The following is a 23,974-nucleotide window of genomic DNA, read 5'->3' as shown; positions in this document are numbered from 1 at the left end:
GCTAATTAGTATATGATTTCTAAAGTTTACATTTAAAGTTTTCATTTTATGAATCATTAATTTAAAATTTCATTTTTAATTCACATATTTTAGTATTCAAGGTAATTAAGGATTGTTCGTTTCAACATTGTATCTGATTATTTAATTTGTCACTCACACCTCTCGATTAGTTCTGGGAAACTAAATCTTTGGATATTGATTACTGGTTGTTGCGCTACTGCCTGACTTTCTCAGATCTTCCTTCGTGATTTAACTGTCTGTAGTTATCAGCTCACAGACATCTCTTATACAATGTCAGTTGCGTCTTGTTTAATCACAAGCGTGACAATGCTGAAGATCTAACTCTAATCACATTCTATTCCTTATGAATCTTGTATGATCCAGCACCTACCTAAGTCACCCGTTTTCCTCCTGTCCAATAGTTAACGTGTGTTGTACCACCTTTTATGTGCCTTCCCATTCCTTTTTTTCTCATTATAGTGGTTGATATTGACAGTGCCTCTGAGACGGAAATACAGAGAGAGATTGTGCTCACGTTTGTATCTGTTAGATGTAACATAAGTTTAAAACGTTACCACAACTCACAGCTGCAAGTTCCAACACCACAGAAGTATTTGCATTTAACGCAACCAGCTGATTAATATTGGTCTTGTGCTAAGGAATTGTACAATACTGAAAACAGATTCGAGCAGTAGAGATATCACAATAAGCTAAAGCTGGTTTTAAAATGGGCATCTTGCAATGGGTTTCAAAACATGTATCAATAAATAAACGTGTAAAATAAATACAATACTGTTAGCTTATTTTATTACACGATCTGTCATAATGAAATATAACATTATACATATCTGTCACTATATAAGCGATATATACATACATAATTGACTTCTTTCAATAACTAGCTCGGATATAATTAATACAGAAGATATTCTACAAACAATATGTGTCTAAATACTTGAATGGTTGTTATCTTGGGAGTTATGGTTTGGCACAAACGTAATATGTCCTTAGCAATGCATCATATCTCTCACCATGTTTGTGCAAAGTTTAATCCAAAGTTGACGTGCACCATTTTAGGCTTATACTATTAACCATTCTGTGGTATGCTGATTTAGTTTGGTGTCTTGGATCATACCTTATATATCAGTTTCTCATAGTCACACTAATGGTGTAAGAAATCGTAATTTTGTACGCTGGAAAAGACATCATTAAATATTACTGTCGACTTTGTTTGGTTATTTCCTGTTAAGCGCAGAACTAAAAAATGAGCTATCTGTGCTCAGCTCACCACAAGTATCAAAACCCTAATTTTGGAATTATAAGCCCTTGAGATTTACAGCTGAGCCATCGCCAACATACGTCATCCTTCGGAAAACAGAAAGTACTACAAAATAAAGAAATGATAATTACATAATATTTCATGGCGAATTTAATCTTCCATATATGGAGCTAAGTTACTTCAAACACATTACGAAGTGCTCAAGTACAAACTGTTTTTCATTGCTAAGTAAAGTGTAATATGTCATTATAATACGCATATTGCACGTAGTGCGTACAAATAAATATATACGTATACGTTCAACTTAAACCGAGTGCACTGTTTAGTTTTTAGCACATACACACATCCTACGTTAGAAATTTCATAGAGATAACATGTTATTACTTGTATGAAATTGTTTTTTTAATATTTGTCATACTTATTACTAGAAAAAGAAATGGCATAACCAGCCAATTATCATAAATGAACAATTATATTTGGACAAAACGTCTAACATGAATTCAGATTGTTATTATTATAACTATTTTATAATACATTCTTTAGGGCATGGCCAGGTTGTTAAGGATCTCCAATCGCAGTCTGATGATTGAGGGTTCGAATCCCTATATTATCCAACTTTCTCTTCCTTTTGCCTTAGAGGCATTCTAATATGACGGTCAATCCCATTATTCTTTAGTAAAAAGTAACCTAAATGTTGATTGTGAGTGGTGATGACTATCTGACGTCCCTCTGGTCTGTTACTGCTAAATTAGGGACGGCTAGCGCAGATAGCCCTGGTGTAGCTTTGCGTGAAACTCAAAAACAAACAAACAAATCATATCTGTTTTATTAAGGTAGAAGTTAATCTGGCCAACATGGTTTTTCAGAAATTAGAAAACTACGAACTTGTAGTTTGTGATTTTCGTTTATACTGCATGAAATTTTGTAAAACAATACTGATACTTTTTTTTATTGGTGGATTTGTATTAAATCTCACGTAAAGCTACACTATTTATGCTAGCCATCCCTAATTTAGCAGTGGCAGACTAGAGGGACGTCAGATAGTCTCCACTAGTAATGTCGAGATGCCAACTATTTCAAATGACTGAGCGTAATGATTGCAGACGGAGCCCGTACAGATATCGTACAATCATTGGATACAGTTTTGAGTCATCCATGTCTGTGGATCCATCTGTGGCTAAACTGTAAACATTGTTAGTAAGTATGCTTGAAATCATTCTGTCATCTTCACAACCCAACATTTGTACAATGACTGTAGTTTTGGTTCTAGCAAAGCCATATTTTTTCGCTATATTAGAGTCTGGGAACATGATCGGCTACAGATAGGGGTAAATTATGAGCAATGACAAATTGCGTAAACGTCACTTCTGCATTTATGGTTTCATATTCTGAATTCTTACTCATAAATGCCGTTATCTGCATCGTTTTTGTCTTCGCCTCAGCCTTTTGTTGGTGAGATGCCGATTTTGTATGTCTGGAACAATCTTTTATCCCGTCATGCGCCACAGAAAAATCGATGTGACAAACTGTACAAAACGCATGACTGTCACTGACTTTTGATGCAATGACCGGATGTTTTGCACTATACTCTTTCCTAAATTTTTGATTCACAGTTTTAGTCCTTTTAGATTTGCCAGAAACAAGACAATCTGGGGAACGAGGCCTCTTTGTTCCAACTTGTGAACGATCACATTGGTGTTTCTATGCCGCTTAGAAAACGAGAAATACCCATCTAAGCGAGCGCTGATTGGCTGACAAGCACTGATGACGTAACTATGGATTCCCCCACGTACCAAGTATGGAGAAGCACCGCACTCAAACTATTGGTAGACGTCGGAGATACAAATATTTTTTATTATTTCAAGCACAAACATGATTATCGCAAGTAGCCATTTGGAGTATGTCTTTCAAGCCCTGGGGTAACAACTTATCACTTTATTGTATAGGCCTATATAATATATAATAATTTGGGAGTTGCAACAAGTCGTAATATTTGTCTGTATACAGTCGTAATGTATACACCAAAATCGTAATTATTACGCTCAAATCGTAATGGTTGGCATCTCTAGTAATGCGTCAGTTCTTAGGCTACTCTTTCACTAACAAATAGTATGGCTGACTATCACACTATAACGTCCCCACGGCTGAAATGGTGAGAATGTTTGGTGGGACGAGGATTCGAACCCATCATCCACATATCGCGAGTCAAGCGCCTTAACCACCAGGCCCTACAATTATCAATCGATGTTCTGTTAAATGTTTTATTTATTAAAGATTAAAAAAAAAGAGAAATTCTCACTTGGCGGATTCCAACGAATTCAGCACGTGTTCCTTATTCGTGCAATACCACACAAGGACTGTATGAGTTGGCAGTCCCTAGTTTTGAGCTGACAGATCAGAGATAGAAAGCAGCTACTCAACAGGATATACGTGTCTCGCCTTGGGGTAATCCTGTTTGAAGGAAAACTGGAATTTAACTGTCACATTTTTTATGCATCCACGGCTCCATAATGCAGAGCACTATCATTCGCAACAGGAGCCATCGATCTACAAACAACGACGTCATACTTGACCCATATTTAACAAATCAACAAAAAAATCCCTCGATTATTGAACTCTAAAGTGGATCTCACAAACACTTTAAAAACACCTGGTGAAAAATAAATAATTGTTATTCCTTTAAGTCACGAGTTAAAACAATTTTCATCATTGATGTAGTCGTATTGCCAATACGAATTACGCCATAGTTAAAGTTATTAACATCCAGTTCTTTCCTAATACATTAATATGTGTGTTGAAACTGAAACACTAACTTTGTTTGTGCGAATGAGGATATTTATACTGAAAGTTATAGATAAATTTGTCAATTTTTGTTTACAATAAACACAAAACAGGTTGAAAAGAAATGTCTCTATCAGTCGGTTGGGAAAGTGTTTTCGTCTAATTACCATTGTTCATATATTTGAAGCTTGCACAATAATAAGATTATTTATTTTCTCTCACAATGTGTTCAATAACAAAAAACGAATTTCCTTTACCCCATTTGTTTATTTATAGAGCTAATTCACATTTACTATACTTGTGCTACTGAGGTCTTAACGTACGCACTAAACTACTACTACTACAGCTAGCTGCTTTTAGTAAGCATGCCTGTAACAGGCTCGTCGCCAAAGCGATCATTCAAGGAGTTTAAAATTCGTAAATGAAGACGTCTATACTGGGATCATTGTAATTAGAATGTCTATACTGGGATCATTGTAATTAGAATGTCTATACTGGGATCATTGTAATTAGAATGTCTATACTGGGATCATTGTAATTAGAATTTATTGGAAATATTGTTAAATCACTATTTTTAAACTACCGATTTTTTCCTATTTTGGTAGTATTCATTATCTAAATTCTGTCGGAACTCTAACCCCAGTGGATCACCTGTACATTTATCTTAAATTCGGGATTCGATACTCCTACAGTAAACATAGTACATATAGCGAGTTCGTTGCTTGGCGACAAAAACAAAGAAATAATAGAGAATATTTTGTCAACTAAAAATAATTACTTATAGAATTAAAGGTTTAATAAGGTTTGAAAAAGATACGCAAGGGTCTATCTGCGCTTTGTCCACTGCGGGGAATCGAACTCCCGTTTCAAAAGTTAAGAGTTCGTAAGCGCATCGTTGACCCACAGGGGGATCGAGCACAATCAAAACCAACTTCTGTAAAAATATTATTAGAGGATTATTTTTTAAAAAACTAAAATTGAAAGTTTCAACATACGTTAGTAATGATAAAGTTAAACCATGTTAAGTCCCAAATAAATTGTATCCAAGGAAAAACAGCATTTATGGTGAGGAGTTCCTGCCAGCTAAACATTCCCAGAGGAATAGGAGAGACCCTCAGAAACAAAAGAAATGTATGTATGGATAAGAAAACTGTAGATTACATAAATTTCTGTTGGATGTTGAAAGCTAGAAGAATTTATTTGTTATTACTCTAGATGAGTTTTACTTAGCATTTAATGAAAACTTTTAACAATATTGCTTTATTCCACAGCTACAAAAGCATATGTATATAGTTTTAATGTATATTATCTAAAACATGTGACTTGATCTTTCGTAGGATTACAAAGATTATAAAACTCGACTGAACGTGCTAGTCATTTCAACCTGCTAGTTGCACTGGTCTATTTCTTCAAAATTATGTAAATCTGCGCTAAGCTTCTCGATAAAAGCATAGAAAGTGTATATTGAATTTCGATAGCATCCAAATAACCAGGTAGTTCCTGACCCAACAAAGCAAGAGTTGGATTAATAGTGTATAAAAAAGTACAACCGTTAGTTCCTTTAAAGATATCAATATTAAATGTTATTTCACTATTGCAAGTTCATTATTTATAACCATGCCTAACTGAAACTGACGTTTCTTAAATCTTAGCTAATAGAACAAAAGGACACATATTTAACGGCACCTTGCTAAACCTTGTTGAATTACTAACTTTTGGCATATGTCGTAGCAATGATAAATGATAAATCAAACGGAAAACTCGAATATTCAAAAAATTAAATCTATTTTATTGCGCGATGTAATACAAAATCTACACTTATGTGAAATGGTTTTCAGCAATGATACATTTTAAATAACGTAGAAAGGTTCATCAACCTGATGTAAGTTAGAGACAACGCTTCAAATGTCAGTGCATATCTTCATGAATTGGTAAGTAAATGATTTTCATTATATTAGTCGAAACAAGTGAATGCTTTACTTTTTGATTTCACGCTGTCATGAGCCAGTATGATGCTATTTATAATAATGTATCGCCAAGTAACTTATGCTATAAATCTCTCGCTCTATTTACTTCAAAAACTTGTACTATCTGTGAAAATCCATTGAAAAGTTAAATCGGAGTAGGACTAGTGGAATTCAGCGTTTCGGAACATATCCCTGATATCCTATTAAAGATATTTAATTATTAATTATTTTAAGTTTTGCACAATTCATGTAAACTACATTTACTAGAAACTGTTTTCAGTTTGATTTTTCGTGCTAGAAAGAAAATAGCACACGTGATCACTGCACATAGAGAGCACGAAGAAAGTTTTGTTGTAGGCAAATAATTACTAGTTTTAGGCCTTTTTAATAAAAAAAGGTTATTTTATTATTTTGTGATTAAGTTGTTTCAAAAACATGTCCAACTACTCTTCTATCGTACATTATCTTTCCCATTAAAAAGGTTTAATTAAGAGAAAAAAGGAATTCATAAATTACTTAAAAAAACATGTGCTAGTTACATTCACACTATAAATAAGCACACTTTGAAATGTGCTAAAACATTTTAAATTTGTTTGCAATTTCCACTCTTCATTCTTTTTCCGTTTAATTATAATAAATGAGTTTTTTTCTTGCTGATTGTTAGTTTATAACTTCTGATAGTGATACCGGCAAGAAATTAAATTACAAACATTAATATTACACATTACCAAAAATCTTAAGCCTAATAAACATCTTGACTAAAAAAGGTAATTTTATTTATTATGTTCAATGATGAAAATAGCTTAACGAATAGAACCTCTGAATTTCCATTATTTTTTACACAATTTGATCATCTAACGGTAAAAAACAACTACGTTCAGTTTCTTCTGCTCGATTATAAGTTTTCTTCATCAGAAAAAAATAGTTTTGAAAATAATACTATTTTTGAATAATCACTGTATCTCATAATAAACAAAAATATCTTTCACTACAGTAAAACCACAGAGAGCATGCTGATAGAAATCGCTGTGAAAGTTCATTATTTATGGATGGTGTATAGATAACACAATATAAATGGTTTCACGAATATTTTTAAAACTACATTCATGGATTATTATATTTTACAGGCCGCACTTTCTTTAATAATACCTAATGAAACAACAACAATGATCGGAACTATTCTTTTAAGCCCAAACTGTAATGGTTAATTTTGGATTTCGCGCGAAGCCACTCCAGGGTCATCTGCACTAGCCACTCTTAAGTTAATATTTATAAACTAGAGGAACGGTACCATCCACCGCCAACTCTTGGGCTACGTTTCTAACAACGAATAGTGGAATAATTAATCACTTCATTATAACGTCTCTACGGCTGAAAGGATGAACATGTTCGTTCAGTGATGGGAAATCGAATCCACGCCGCTCACATTGCTACTCCGGAATCTCAACCACCAGGTCTGATATTTTAAGTATCACAACTCTTTAAATAGAAGGGAACACCTATCCTTGATTTCATTTTGAGCTGGGTCAAAGCACGGCTTCCAATCTGCAGTAGTTCCGCGAAAGTTGTTTTAACATGGCGTTTCTTACTTATACGAGTCCTTCATCTAAATTTATTATACAAAGTAATCTCTAAACGCAAATCTTTTGCTTTTTCATTGTACGACTCATCTGTCATTATGATCCACAGTCCATTGTATGGTGCTGTGATAATTTAACTTTAAGATAGTGGAAATGTTGTAGAATAACAACATCAGTTGATGATGGCTGCCATTTTAGGGTTAAGAAAGGAAAAGCCATTGATGGAGTGTCTGATCTAAATAATTTAATTACTGAAGTTCCAATTGCTATTTTTAGGTTATTCGTGTATTTTCTCCAGTTCAAATCTGTTAGAAGCCTAGTTATATAATACTATGTTATTAAACAAATATACGTTTTCTGACTCTAATCGACTGGAAACATTAAAAAATGATTTCCTGTTACATGTATATATTTGTTTTAGCCACATTACACTATAATGATGTGGAAAAAACATTTCTACAGGGAATTATGATTATTGTACAAATTAACGGCATTCAGTGGCAGTTCATGGCTCACGAGTTTTACTAGTATAAACATTTCAAAATTACATATAATTTTTACGTTTGATAGATAGATATGTATATTCTTCTGCACTACCTTGATTAATATAGACAGATCCGCATTTATCACGTTAATATCGATTGGTATAAGTGATAGCAGCGCTATCTAGTGAACATCTCATTCTATTGTGCTGTCGTTATTCCACAGGAAGTAGTTATTCTTGAGAGATGGGGCTTTGTTGTTTAATACCACAGTTATTATTAATCTACATTATTGTAACGAGGTCTTGGAGCTCGAATGTTTTCAATATTAAATTTGCTTTGCATTCAGTGATCTTAGTAAAAAGTATTTCAGTTTAAATGTGCTTATAAAATTTGTTGGCCGTTTTGAATGGAAGCAATGGTTGAATGAGATGTATTATTTCTAAAACTCTTTAAAAGTAACAATTATTGATTAGAAGTAAATGAAAATATTTGTAAGTAGGAGAAAAACGATTACTTATTGAAACGTGTAAAACACTGGAAACGTAAACAATGCCTTCGATATAAATTAAAGTTAATTTTGAGAAAGATTGATTGATCTAATTTGATTTTAAAGAACAAATACTAGTTGGTTTTGGTATTTATGTTCTTTTAATTTAGCATTGCGTACATTGCACATATTTTTAAGCCTATTTCTTTTCATGTGAAAAGTGAATTTCGTCTTTAAAAAATGTATTCTAATGTACACTGAAACACTTCTATGATCATGAAAAGCTTCAACAATGAACAACTTGTGTTAATTTATATTAAATTTCAGTATTATATGTTTGTTTTTGGTTTGTTTTGAATTCACGCAAAGCTACTCGAGAGCTATCTGCGCTAGCCGTTCCTAATTTAGCAGTGTAGGGCTAAAGGGAAGGCAGCTCGTCATTACTACCTACCGCCAACTCCTGGGCTACTCTTTAACCAACGAATAGTGGGATTAATTATAACGCGCCCATGGCTGAAAGGGCGAGCATGTTTAGTGCGACGGAGATTCGAACCCGCGATGTTCAGATTACAAGTCGAACGCCTTAACCACTTGGCCATGCTGTGCCTCTACTATTCTATCTACCAACTACTTCACTAACATGAGATACAGAATGTCTAAGATAAAAATGGATGACATTTATTAATAACTTATATCTGTTGCTTTCTTATTGCAAAGCTACACAACATGCAATGTAAACTGTCGTCACTAGGTAAATCGAGCCCCGGGTTTTTGCATTAACAATTCGTAAACGTACCGCTGACTCCACTGGAGGAAATGATTTAAAAAATGTTTGTAAAACCTTATGTTTATTGTTTAACGTTGAATTAAAATACTCAACTCGTTGCACAAGATAAAAACGAAAATTTGTGAGTATAGGTGGCTAAAATAACGAACAAAACACTAGGAACCTGGTTTCAATACTCGTAGTTGACAGAGCAGAAATAGCCCTTTACGTAACTTTGTTCCTCTATTAGCACAGAAGTATGTTTGGGGATTTACAACGCTAGAAACCGGATTACGATACCCATGATGGGGAGAACAAAGCCAATTGTGTAGCTTTGCGCTTAATTACAAACCAACCAAGAACAAAAATATAATTAAACAAGTGAAAAACACTGAATGAATTATCATTCATTTTAATCTTCGAAGATATTCAAATTATGTGTAGCAAAACGACACGAACCAAGTTTACTTCCAGCCATAATGAACAATCAGCTTTAGATTGCTGTGTTGTTTCCTTGCGGTTGGCAAAGCGCAGATAGCCCATTTCGTAGCTTTTCACTAAAACAATAAACAAACTTATAACCAACTTTACATTAAACGTCGACATACATATAACACAATTGACATCAGTTATTAGCAATTAAAGTGCGGCAGAAATAAATACATTTACAACTCATTATTTACCAAGTCCGTATTTAATATTGTCTAATCAATTGAGATGGCATAATTTAATTAATAATTCTGATGTACTTTTGCAATAAAAACTACTTTTAGGTTCACGTAAATATGACCTCTTCGTTTCTAATTTGGGAACACCACGTGTATAAAATAACGTCTATTGATATGTAGATAAATATGTTTGGATGCAGAAAATAATATATCGCAGTTTATATAGTCTGAAAAATACGATAAAGTGAACTTACACATATCAATAAAATATTAATCACTCTTTAGACTTTGCTAACGCATCTAGGACGTTAACTTTGTTTAAAATATTGGTTGCATAGAAATTTCATATTCTAACTTAAACTGAGCAGTGAAACATTTAATTTATGATCCCCGTTGTAATCAATCTCGACATATATATATATATATATATATATATATACCATTAATCCCCATAGATCAGAATATACACATAAGAATCTGCATAATACTTATTTTGCAATCCCCTTGATACCATGTACACTTAAATATTCACTAAGTACATTATACATTTTCAATGTGTTAATAGATGGCGCGTCGCACGTTTTCTTATACAATGCAAATTAAGCTACAGTATTATCTATCTACATAACGAGTATCTCTGTTTTTTTATTATTTAAACTGCAGTAACTCAGCAATGCACAAATAAAACATGTATAAATAATAAGGGCTAGAAAGGACCTCCTGGAAATTAAGTGCTCAAAATGTCATTAGAAAATGTTTAGAATATAAAAGTATTCGATATATAAAATATAAAAATGATTCGATTTTTTTTTTCCCATCAAACCATTTCAGCTTTATTTACAAATAACAAGGTACATTCAAATAACAGCAGAAACAAAGCAGGTTTTCTAGTACTCTTCTAGACTTTATTAGCGATCTATTGTTTTCATTAAAATCCAATTCTTCGCATTAGTAAAGTAGCTGAAGACCAACCGAAGCAGGGTGCTTGAGGCTTTAAGTATGTAAATTGTTTGCTGTATCTACAAAAGGTCTGTCAATATGTGATTATTATTACCTTCTTACATTGTGATTATTCTTGAGAAATATCGCTGTTGAATAACAAACTAGCTACTTATGTAATACACGAATTTCTAATGTCCATTATTTTGTCACAAGTGAGATACGATTTTTGTAATTTAAAAATTACCTAAAACGGACCCAACATAATTATGTAATAATAATTTAACCATTCATTAATACAGCTTAAAATACCAGATATCAGGCATGCTTTCTACATGCAGTATAAAATCCCACCACTTTGTTTCTGGATTACGTGTAGATTTGGTGTTTTTCACAATACGTTCACAGCTATCTCACCTATGTTCGAATACGTAATATATTTTTTTGTATACTTCCATGTCTTTATTTCTACAGCAGTTCATTAAAGTTCCAAGTTCATTACACAGTCTTCGGTGAACACAAAAGTTTATAAGTGTAGCCAATAGTTTTGGAGGAAATCGGAAGTAAATATCGAAGCCATACTGGAGGGATATGGAACATGTTTCCTCAGAAAAAACAAAACAACTTAATAATTTATCAATAAATAAATGTTGCATATCGATGCTATCTTAAGCTATTATGACAACTTCTAAATGTGCTTTATCCAAATATGTGGCACTACCCGTATTTACACGTACCTGTTTGAATATAAACTAAAATTAATACTATTCTGAAGGACAAAGTTTCAGATGTACAAATTTTATTACATTTAAAATAGACGGTAGCATTAGGTGCGTCCAAATATTCAGACAATTAACCAAGAAATGTACATAACACCAGAACATTTATTTTTGCGATAAGCATACTAAATATGAGCATCATAATTAACGTATTTATAAACTGTCAAATACCATCATACAGTCATCAGCCTAGCAAAGATGGCAACTTACTAAGCCTCACAATTAATGTATTTATAAACTGTCAAATACCATCATACAGTCATCAGCCTAGCAAAGATGGCAACGTACTAAGCCTCACAATTAATGTATTTATAAACTGTCAAATACCATCATACAGTCATCAGCCTAGCAAATATGGCAACTTACTAAGCCTCACAATTAATGTATTTATAAACTGTCAAATACCATCATACAGTCATCAGCCTAGCAAAGATGGCAACGTACTAAGCCTCACAATTAATGTATTTATAAACTGTCAAATACCATCATACAGTCATCAGCCTAGCAAATATGGCAACTAAGCCTCACAATTAATGTATTTTTAACTCTCAAATAGCAATATACAACATTAGCCTAGCAAAATTGTAGAAATATTGAGGCTTGAAATTTATGTATTTATAAACTTTAAAAAAACAGCATACATACCTCAGCCTACCAAAATTGGAGAAATATTGAGACTTGTAATTAACATATTTATAATCAGTCAAATAGTAGCATACAACTATTAGCCTAGCAAAGTTGTAGAAATATTGAGGCTTGTAATTAATGTTTGTCTAAAGTGTCAAATATCAGAATACAACCATCAATCTAACAAAGCTGACAAAATGACAAGCCATTTAATTAATATGAAGTGCCGAATCTGGCTGTGTATATAAAGCGTGTTCTGTGTTAGAAAGTTGTGTCAATACTTCATTCGAAAGCACTGATTAAGCAACTCCTTTGTTTTCTAGGTTTCCCGTTCTCCAAGTCAAATAGAAGTTTCCAATATCACTAGCTAATAAGATTCTTTTATGTTTCAACCACGTGCACGTTTTCATGCAGTAATACATGCACTGCCACGCTTAGTTGTTATTTGTTTGGCTATTTATTTTTCCCTCAAGCAAAGCCATATTTGGCTACCTTCTGTGTCCACCGCGAGGAATCGAGCCCCGGATCTTAACGTTATAAGTTCGTAAACATATCACTATTCTACCAGAAAACGCCGCTTCTAGATCACCCAACGTAAACTACCTCTGGTACATACGTTACAAACTATCTTTTAAATTTACTCCAACCAAGTTTCTATTAACATATAAATATGCTGATTTGTAATAACCTCGAAATATAAATACAAGTATATTTTATTCAAAACAAATACCTTCTTAATGAGTTGCTTTAAGGTTTGTGCTAAACAATCAAATAACGTCAAATAAACATCATAAAACAAAAAGGGCTTATATGAAAAGTAACAAAGTTCAGAACAACTTCAAGCCAATATACTTCACTGTATGTTTTCTTGTTGGTGCTACTTTTCGGAAAGAAAAAAAATACCCTAACAATTTCTAGACAGCAAATGAGTTTATTGGTCGCGAAGTAAAACTAATAATGGTATTAATAATGCATATCTAACAATAATAAAGAAATAGCTGGGAACCTTGTACATACTCCCAGGTGGTTCAGCGGTAAGTCCGAGAGCTTATATGCTAAAAATCGGTTTAGTTTGTTTTGAATTTCGCGCAAAGCTACAAGAGGGCTATCTGCGTTGGCTGTCCCTAATTTAGCAGTGTAAGACTAGAGGAAAGGCAGTTTATCATCACCAACCACCGCCAACTCTTGGGCTATTCTTTTACCAATGAATAGTGGGATTGCCCGTAACATTATAACGCCCCCACGGCTGAAAGGATGAGTATGTTTGGTGAGCTATTAATCGGATTTCGATATCTGAAGACAGTTAAAACAAACAGTTCGCTGTTTTGTTTTGCGCTTAATGATAAACAAATTTGGAACGTGTTTAGACAAATAACAGCTTTGCTACTGTAATTAAAGGTGAACAATGGAATAAGTGATTACGCCCTCAAAGTCTCAGCTTTAGTTGCAAGTAGTTAAGTACGAGTAATTTGGATAGCGTCTTACGATTCCTTCAAGCTAATGAAAAATAAAGATAACTCAGCAGGGAAGAGATTCACGAATATTTCAAATCCATAACTTTATATATCGTAGTTGGTTCTACTTTCTGTAAACAGAGACATTAGGCAAATTTCAAATAGTTTCACGAAATACAACTCCATTTCATATGATAGATATTCTATTGTGAGGCAAGCAGTTCGTGGTCGTTGATCGTTACGTTAAAGATTAATTATTTCTACATTTGAAAGAAACAGACAATTAATTATAAATTTTTAAATGAAAAGGAGTTTTAAGATTTTGTATGAATTTTATGTACTCAACTTAAACCACGTTTAAAAGATTCAGAGAACCTTTAAAATTAAAAATTAGTCTAAATATTGAAGGAAAAGAAAATTAAACCAGGTTATTTATTGAGATGCTCTTAAACCCACGGATAATCTTCTATGACATAACGTATTTTCCGACGTTGAAGACATTATTTTTTCCCTAAAATAAGTCTCAAAAATTTACCCTGCGTCTTCCAGACCGAATGTTACGTTGCTCATAAGCTTAAACTTAAGTCTAGAGGAAGCGTTTCGATACTATACAATATTCCGAACCCCTTTATATGACCCAGAAGAAGTGGGCAAGAGGATTTATGTACCTTAAGTCATTACACAATCCAGGAAACATCTTGGTGAGATTAATGGAAGTGTTGTGACCTTATTCTTATGTTTATCTTTTTTTCAAAATTTAGCTACTCAAAATGGGGGTGCGTCTTCGATGCCGGGAAATACAATAGTTTTAATGAAAAATGTTGACAGAACCAATACAAAGCTGATTTGGTTTCTGGTAGAGACTCCAGAGTTTGGATAGGAATACGTTTGGATCAGTCATAGTGGTGTTTCAAATTCTTCAAAGGAAAATTCCATATGAGAAATTTGTAAACAAGGCAAATTAAAGCACATTAAAATATTCTGACAATACACGAATAAGAGTAGTTCAGCTTCGATGACGGCTAAATGAATCGCAAACGGTTATCGAGTACATAGCAATTGTTGTGCTCTGTGTCTTTGATTTACTAATTATAAACTGAAAGCAAGAGATAGTATTTGAACCCATTGACCTGGGTTACGGTGTAGGGGCTAATTTAGGTTAAAACGTCACGCCAAAATAATACTATACTCACGACTCAAACTGAAGAATGACCTCAAACTCAAACTGAAGATGACCTGTAAAGGTCGAAACGTTGTTCTCTCTTTTAGTGAAAGTTTTACTACCCATACAAGTCATCTTGAGATACATTCGAACTTTCAGCGTGTTCACAAATTTTATGGATTGCACAGATTTTTCGAAATATTTTATAGCAATTGATTTAATAAGTAAATGTAAGATTGGTTAGATGCTGCTTTTTGAACTGAGAGAATTGTCAATGGTGTTCTTGCATAGAAACACAAACACAGATATATATATTATAACCATAATTTTAAAGCTATAAACACATACAAATTGAACAAAATATATTATTTTTTTTATTATTTAGCTATTTTTATCTTTTTATATTTGTCTTTTTCTTATTCTGATTTTAACTTGGGAGAGCAGAAACTTCCCACAACTGTCTGCAGACAGTAAAGGGTGACATAAATGTGGGACGTAGTGGGTTTTAGCACCCACATCTCGCTCTCCTACTGATATTCTTCTGCAAGACTAGCGAATTGGAGGTAAAGACCGATAGACGGTGTATCCCCACCGAAATGTGAGTCCTATTCCGCAGTCACCTCCAAAACCTAGAATACATTTTATAATCCTGCGTTGTAGTTCGTACCCCTAGGATATATTTTTTAAAATATGCATCGTATATATATACACACACATATATATACACATTCATTAAATTTATAGAATACGTTTCGTCAAATAAGTGCACATAAAAACTTGAACATTCTCTTATTTTGTCTATTTTATTCCACACAAAGAACTTAGTCATTTGAGATACCAGTTGGTATGAAAAGTTTCATTGTACGTAAATAATATTCTAGATATAATGGGTTCAAAAAACCGGCCACTCCTTTTCATTTTTCGTTTAAATAGATAATTCTGGAAAAGATTTTTTACATAAACGTCGTTCAGTTAGAGTCTTTAGCTTAGCAAATAACACAACAAAAACACAGAGTTGTAGCAACCTCCTAAGTATCTATCAGATTAATTGGATCTTTCTCTCCAACGAAAAGTTAGTTGAAAGATAGATCACAGAACAAAAGCATTCGGTCGAGACGAAATTACTTCCCAGAATTAGTTTAATTACTTTCTAACTAGATGGAGATAAGAGGCAGTAACCACACGAGCATAAACAGTAACGCTGTTCTAAATCTTCTAGTTTCTCTAAGTCTCCTTTCTCGACGTTTTAAGGAACGCAATAAGGTAACAAACTCAACTTTCTTTCTACTTCCTAGTCGCTCACGAAACGTGGAAATTCTATTAGGAAATAAAGAAGCAACATATTTCGTCTTACAAAAATAAAATGCGAGGTTTTCTCCAACTGTACGTTTTTCTCAAAGAAACACCTCAGAGACAACCCACTTTCATTAAAACCTTTTATTTAACAAGCCAACTGAAGAGTAACTATAAGTTTTGTTTCTTCGGAATTCCTTCTTTACGTCATTACACAGCTCATTAATATTTACTGTTTAATTGTAGAGACAGTTTACAAACCAGAATATTAAACAATAATTTAAAAGTTGCTTCAATTCACGATTAGAATTGTTGAAGTTATATACTGAGAAATTGTAGGTTAAAAGTGATTTAATCAGTAAAGTATTCAAGTATACAAGAGGAATACATATTTCAAGATTCACAAATCTGAATATTAAGCTATCGGATTTCTTCACTCTGACATCACATAAGTAGCTTATGTTTATTCCTTTTTCTTTACGCAACGGCCCGACATGGCCAAGCGTGTTAAGGCGTTCGACTCGTAATCTGAAGGTCGCAAATTTGAATCCCGGTCGCACCAAACATGTTCGCCCTTTTCGCGGTATTATGTGACGGTCAATCCCACTATTCATTGGCAAAAGAGTAGCCCAAGAGTTGGTGGTGGGTGATGATGACTAGCTGCCTTCCCTCTAGTCTTACTCTGCTAAATTAGGGACGGCTAGCGCAGATAGCCCTCGAGTAGCTTTGCGCGAAATTCAAAACAAAGAAACAAACAAATTCTTTAGGCATGTAAAGCAGGAGTCCCGCAGGGAGGGGTTGTTAGTCCTATATTATTTATCATGTACGTGAGTAATATGCCTCTGTCGGACCTAAATTTAGGTTATGCATCACAGTTCGCTGACGATGTAGCAGTCTGGAAAAGTGCCCCCACTCCGTCAATAGCAGCAACGAACCTACAACCAGTCCTAAATAACATCGAAGAATACTGCCAGAAATACAGAATCAAAATCAATATTCCAAAAACCCAAGTCATAGTATTCAGCAGACTGAATAAGCTGAAAAAAGATCCACCAAAACTCTATATGAATGGATCACTTTTACTGACTGCTACTTCTGCTAAATTTCTAGGTCTAACCTATGACTCAAAATTAACGTGGCTACCACATATTAAAAATATACTGATACGAATCTGGAAAAGAGCAAACTATGCAAGAAGTCTTTCAGGTAAAATACAAGGAACATCACACCTGCCTGGATTAACATAGCACCCACACATGTACAGAAACTTCAACGTATACAAAATTCTGTACTAACTTCAGCATACAAAGTACCACGTAGCACCTCAACCACATTCATGCACAAGTATGCAAACATAGACACAATATCTGAAAGACTCTTGCACCTCAACCACATTCATGCACAAGTATGCAAACATAGATACAATAGCTGAAAGACTCTTGCATAATTCTCTAAAATATTTCAATAAGAATTGGCATAAAAATGACTTAATGTGTGATCTCGACAGATATCACGTACATGATGTAAATGTCCTAAATACCTCTCCCCTTTTAACATATATTTAAGAAATGTAACACAAGCTGGCCACTATGCACTAGACACTTAGTCCTTGTTTCTTTTTATTTTTATAATTATTATTTTCTTTTTTAATCAGTATTATTATTATTATTTTATTATTATTATTTTTTTTCTTCTCTTTTTGAATTGTTATTCAAGTATTGAATAATAATAATTATTATTACTTTCTTTTCTGTGTGAGTGTTTGTGTTACTACAAGTAGTAGTAGCATTCTCTCAATCGAGAAAATAGGAGAAAAATACAAAAAATATATATATATATGAAAATACAAAAAAAAATTAAATGAAAAAAAAACTTCTTGTTCGTCCATGCATGGACTGAGCCCTGAAATGGACCTGAGTATGATGTTATACTTTTACTCTGGCCCAAAGCTTTAAAAAAACAACAAAAAAAAACCCTAAAGACAGACGCTATAATCGTTCGGGAGGGAGGAAGAGGTCAAATGAACCTGACCCTCCTAGGTATTTAACAACATCAATACCCAAATACCCACACAGTCAAACTTTACGCATGTAACACCTGAAACTTCTTGTATTACAACGCCACAAAAGTTTGTTTCTAGTACTCTATAGTGCAAGATTTTCACATAAAAGTTTCATACATGGAGCACAAGTTCTGATATGGAATGAAAGTTGGCGGAAGTTGATTTGTGGCAGACCTCAGTGTTTGAAACGTTAGTTCGATTTATGGTTTAAAATGGTGGTAAAATGAACGAGATGAAAAAAAGAGGAACTAAAGTTTCATTCATCAAGTATTTTATACCTAAAGGTTTTGACGTTAATCCATTAGATCTGTAATTAATTGGACCATTCTGTACTCTTAAGCGACATCTTAAAAATACGGACTTTTTGATTCGAGGAAAAATGTATATGAACGTAACCATACTGTCTGTTGCATGTCCAAGTAACTACTTCGCAGGATGTCCACGGATCTTCACCAAAATTGATACAGAGGTTCATTCGGTCTGTGGAGAGACACGTACAAAATTTCAGTTTTGCCGTTTTTGAATTTTATGTTTTTTTCAACACCACTAATTCGTCTCCTGTATCGTCACCAAATTAGTAATAATTGTTCCTTAGTCAATAACAATATACATGCAAATTTGCCTTACTTTTTTTCCTTTTTTACGATTAAATATAAGGGAATCAACATTTGATGGTCTGGGATAAGCTTTCGTTATTTCTGAATTTACATAACCTACGTCCAGAGTGACGCCGGCATGGCCAGGTGGTTAATCTGAGGGTCTTGGGTTCGAATCCCCGTCGCACCAAACATGCTCGCCCTTTCAGCAGTGGGACCGTTATAATGTGACGATCAATCTCACTATTCGTTGATAAAGAGTAGTCCAAGAGTTTACGGTGGGTGGTGATGAGTAGCTGCTATCCCTCTAGCCTTACACTGCAAAATTAGGGATGACTAGTGCAGATAGCCCTCTTGTAGCTTCGCGCGAAATTCAAAAACAAACAAACCGTCTATAGTACGGGTACTCCAACTTGTTACTTCTAAACAACAACTCATGACAGACGAAATTTATTTGTACATAACGTAATACAAAGCTGTTTTCTAGAGCAATCCAAGCAGAAATATGAAAATTGGAAGAATTTCTGTAGCAAAAAAATATCAAAAATATTTTTGTTTTTTCTACATCTCACACATTAATTAAAATATTAACAGGAATTCGATAAAGATCCGTTCATAAGTATATATAATTAAGGACGATTATAAAAAGACTAAAATGTATTCGTATAAGAATTTCATAATCTGTTTGTTAATTTGTCCATTAGTTTTCTGTAGGACCATTACATGGCCAGGTGGTTAAGGCTCTCGGCTCGAAATAAGAGGGTCGCAGGTTCGAATTACCGTTACACCAAAGATGCTCGCCTTTTCAATCTTGAGGGCGTTATAATGTGACGGTCAATTTCACTGTTCGTTGGTAAAAGAGTTGCCCAAGTACTGGCAATTGGTGGTGATGACTAGCTGCCGTCCCTCCAGTGTTACTGTGCTAAATAAGGGACGGTTAGCTCAGATAGCTCTTGTGTAGCTTTGCACGACATTCTAAACAAACCTTTCTGAATCTAGCATTCAAGAGTCTTTCAACATTGGTGTCCTGAGAACCATGTACCCTTCCTTATATGGTGTACTACAAGCGTAGGACTTCGGAATGACATATCTGATGCTATGGAAACTATCGAAGAAATTACAACAGATTTGAGAAGCATACCAAAAGAGAATTATTTACCAAATCATTGGTATATGTAAGAAATGTGTAAGATGTTAAAATATGTTAACCATGAGAAATGTAGCGGAGCTGAAATACAACTGGTATATGCTCTTCCTATCCTTTAAAGCTCACCTCCCACAGTGGGGCACAGCAGCATGTCTGCGAAATTGTACCTCTAGAAACCGGGTTTCAATACAAGTGATGAACACAGTACAAATATCCCTTTGTGTAGCTTTATACTTAACGACAAACATCAAAATCAGTAAGGTACTAGATCAAAAATATTAGTTTAGAAATTACAGTAGGTCGAACGTATTATCTTTCGACAAATACAGTAACTTATTTTGTGATTAGAACATTAAAAAAATTGCGTGAGATGAAAGCATGAGCAAACACCATGGAAGGATTAACAGTATAACGTTTTTCTTAATATCTAAGAATATTATTTTGGTTCTTTTTATAAAATTAGCATATTTTATATCATTAAATATTATAAGTACATTACAACTAACACATAAATGTTTACGATAATATGAAATCTTCAAGTGCACAAGATATGGTATACAACATCTATGTTGGTGAATATTGATCTTGTAATATTTAATAAATTTATCTTTTTCGTACGAATAGTGGGATTGACCGTGACATTATATCGTCCCCACGGCTGAAAGGGCGAGCATGTTTGGTGTGACGGGGATTTGAACCCGCGACTCTCGGATTACGAGTCGAAAGCCCTAACTACTTGACCATACCAGGTCTAGTAAGTCAGGTAAAAGGATCCATGTCCACGGCTTGCATGGTCCATGTTTACCTCAAAAATAAACTCCATTCGATTACAACACCTGAAATGAAAACAGTAATATTTCGCTACTTTTCTTTTAAGATATTAAATCATTAGGTTGAACAAATGTTTCATATACAAGAGGAAGTATGTCCACGACACGACTTACATGTTTTAAGAACATTATTTGAAATAAACAGCTTCATAACACAAAAGAGTTATCGACATATTGAAATCAGGTTATGTCTACTGAGAAAGAAAGCAAAGACAAGGAATGATGGATTTTTTCCACCATAAAGCAGGTTATTTAATCTCGTTTCATTCGCTTTCGAGCACGTGGCGTCCTTATAAGTCCTAATACAAGGCTATTTTCACTAGTGAAAATAGCGCAAAACAGATTATTTTATTTTATTAAAAGTGACAGAGTTGTATATATCGCCAACAATCAATTTTTATTCAAAATATTATCTAGACAGTATGCTTTAACCAACTATGTAATAATCCGCATAAGTTTGTAAACACTACAATACTCGCCATTCCTTATTCTTAATAAAGTATTTCCACCATTCTGGGAAATAATACATTTCTTATTCCCGGGGTTTTTGAAATGAACCAATTCGAAATGTTTCGTGTTGGGTAAGTTACGTGGATTGTCAGTGTTGCTAACAAAAGAGAAAGAAAAACAGTTTAAATGGATGAAAATTGGATCTGACAATGAAAAGGCGATTTTTGTCTGTTCAGTTTGTGTCGATAACGGAATTAAAAGAAAACACAATCACGAAATAAAACGACGTGAATAATTCATATAATATTTTCTAAATATGATTATTTGGTGGGGTGGCTCACACACGTAGTACTGCGAGAATTCATACGACTGTAATATAATATAGTACACTTGAGTGATGATATCTTTGTAGTTTATTCAATAAAGGTATAACTTTGTCGACCATCATTTAAGCTTATCGACACTACTTGGCTCAATAAACTTCGATAAAAAGGGTCCCCTATTAATTTTCTTAGCTAGGCGACATTATATTGCTTCCTTTTCTTATTACAATAAAACCAAAACAAACCAAACCAACTTAAACGCATAATTACACATTTAAATTGGTTTGTTTCTGAATTTTGCACAAAGCTACACGAGGACTATCTGCGCTAGCCGTTCCTGATTTAGCAGTGTAAAACTAGATAGAAGGCAGCTAGTCATCACCACCCATCGTCAACTCTGGAGCTACTCTTTTTACCAACTAATAGTGGGATTAACCGTCACATTATAACGCCCCCACAGCTGAGAGAGCAAGCATGTTACGTGGGACGGGGACTCGAACTTGCAACCCTCAGATTACGAGTCGAGTGCCTTAACCCCTGGCCATGCCGGGCTGAGCAATAGTTAAAATTCAAAATTTATATTCATCTGTGAAACTATTTCTCAAGAAATTTTACATTTTTTGATATTTTTGTTGGTTATTCTTGTAAAAAATAAGAAAATGAGATAAAAGCGCGACATGATATTGAATCTAGAACCCACGACCTTCAGATTACGAGTTGAGCACCCGACTGACTACTTCATTTCGACGTTCCAATTTAATGTTTGCTGCAACTGACCAGAGTTATATTTCAAAGATAATCCAAATGTCTATATATATATATATATAGAGAGAGAGAAAGTAAAGCATATTCAAACGATTTACAGACTTCTGTCTTAAATTGGTCAATTTGGTTAATCGAATAATGTTTCTATTCACGTTCCGAGAGAGATAAAAATATTCCTATAACGATAAATACATTTTCTATTGATATTATTTTTACTATTCCCAATGGTGTAATTCACCATGTGTTAAAACTTACAAAGACATCACCCTTAAAACGCAAAAACAAACAAACAAACAAGATAGAATGCACTGATTTGTTTTGGAGAAATCCATCATTCCTTTTCTTTATTTCTTTTCCAGTAAACATAGCCCCCCTTCTTGTACGTACATTTGTTTCATGAAAACTCTTTATTTTAATATTTTAAATAAATTGTTTTTTTTAAATGTTTAATATGTCATGGACATTTTTACTGTTGTATATATAAAACTTGTTTAACCTAAGGATTTCATGTCTTTTCTGAAGAGAAAAAAACCCAGCTAAATGACATAATTTACAGGCAGACATCTGTAGATAATGTTTAACTTTAATTATGGTCTTTTACTAATAACGTTAAAATAATGTGTTATACAAAACCTACCAGCTGATGTGCAGTAACCATCTTCAGACACAGTGACAGGAGGACAACCATCGTTAATGTTAAACATATTTTGATATTACCATTTCCGTGTTTTTTCTTCACTATATGATACTCCAGAAAGTTAACCAGTTGTAATCAGCTGTCGTCCATTGAAGAAATGTTTGTCTTCGTTACAGGTTGAGTACTAATAAAAAAAAAATGTCAATGGAAGGCCAGTTTTGTCCGCTTCAAGTTGTTGATGTTTCGATGTTTTCTTTACAATGATGAACATATCTTGATGACCAGTACTTGTTGGTTCTTCCATACAAGCGCCTGCTGGTACGGAGAGGTTAGGACGCTCAAATCGCGATCGGAGGGTTGGATGTTCGAATCTCCGTCTCACCAAACATGATCGCCCTATCAGCCGTAGGAGAATCAATGTGACTATTCGTTGATTAAAGAGTAAGTCAAGAGTTGGCGGTAGGGGGGGTAATGACTAGCTGCCTTCTCTTTAGTCATTCACTGCTAAATTAGGGACTGCTAGCGCAAATAGCTCTTGTGTAGCTTCACGCAAAATTCAAAACAAACAAAATATTCCATACGTAATAAATAGTTTTATTATTAGATTATTTTTTATCTATTCGCACTCCATTCACCATTAGATCAGCAGTTAACTTGAAAGCTTATAATGCAAAAAACGGGAGTAAATCCCTCAGTGGGGAAAACACATATTTCGTTATATAGCGTTGCGCTTTAAAAAGGCCTTCTCTGCATGTTCAACATTTTTTCAAGTCATCACCACTAATCATCTCTTACGTAAGTCTTGTGACATTGATTTCTTGAATTGTTCAACTTTGTGTTTTTGTATATTTCTTCAAACTAGCGTAATTTTCTGACGGTTTTCGGGGCATCACATGT

General features: G+C 33.9%; 1 long non-coding RNA gene across 1 annotated transcript in view; it reads right to left on the bottom strand.

Moving 5' to 3' along the window:
* Positions 1-785: 785 nt before the first annotated feature.
* LOC143236721 (uncharacterized) overlaps positions 786-23,974 on the bottom strand; it is a 165,582-nt gene continuing 142,393 nt past the window's right edge. The window contains exons 2-3 of the long non-coding RNA XR_013019727.1: positions 3,579-3,730; positions 786-1,384 (exon numbers count right to left, since the gene is read on the bottom strand). This is a non-coding gene — a long non-coding RNA (uncharacterized LOC143236721). The remainder of the gene's footprint in view (positions 1,385-3,578; positions 3,731-23,974) is intronic.

This window comes from Tachypleus tridentatus, chromosome 13 (assembly GCF_004210375.1).
Source record: "Tachypleus tridentatus isolate NWPU-2018 chromosome 13, ASM421037v1, whole genome shotgun sequence".
NCBI classification, from domain to species: domain Eukaryota; kingdom Metazoa; phylum Arthropoda; class Merostomata; order Xiphosura; family Limulidae; genus Tachypleus; species Tachypleus tridentatus.
This window is presented reverse-complemented; position numbering and strand designations above follow the sequence as displayed.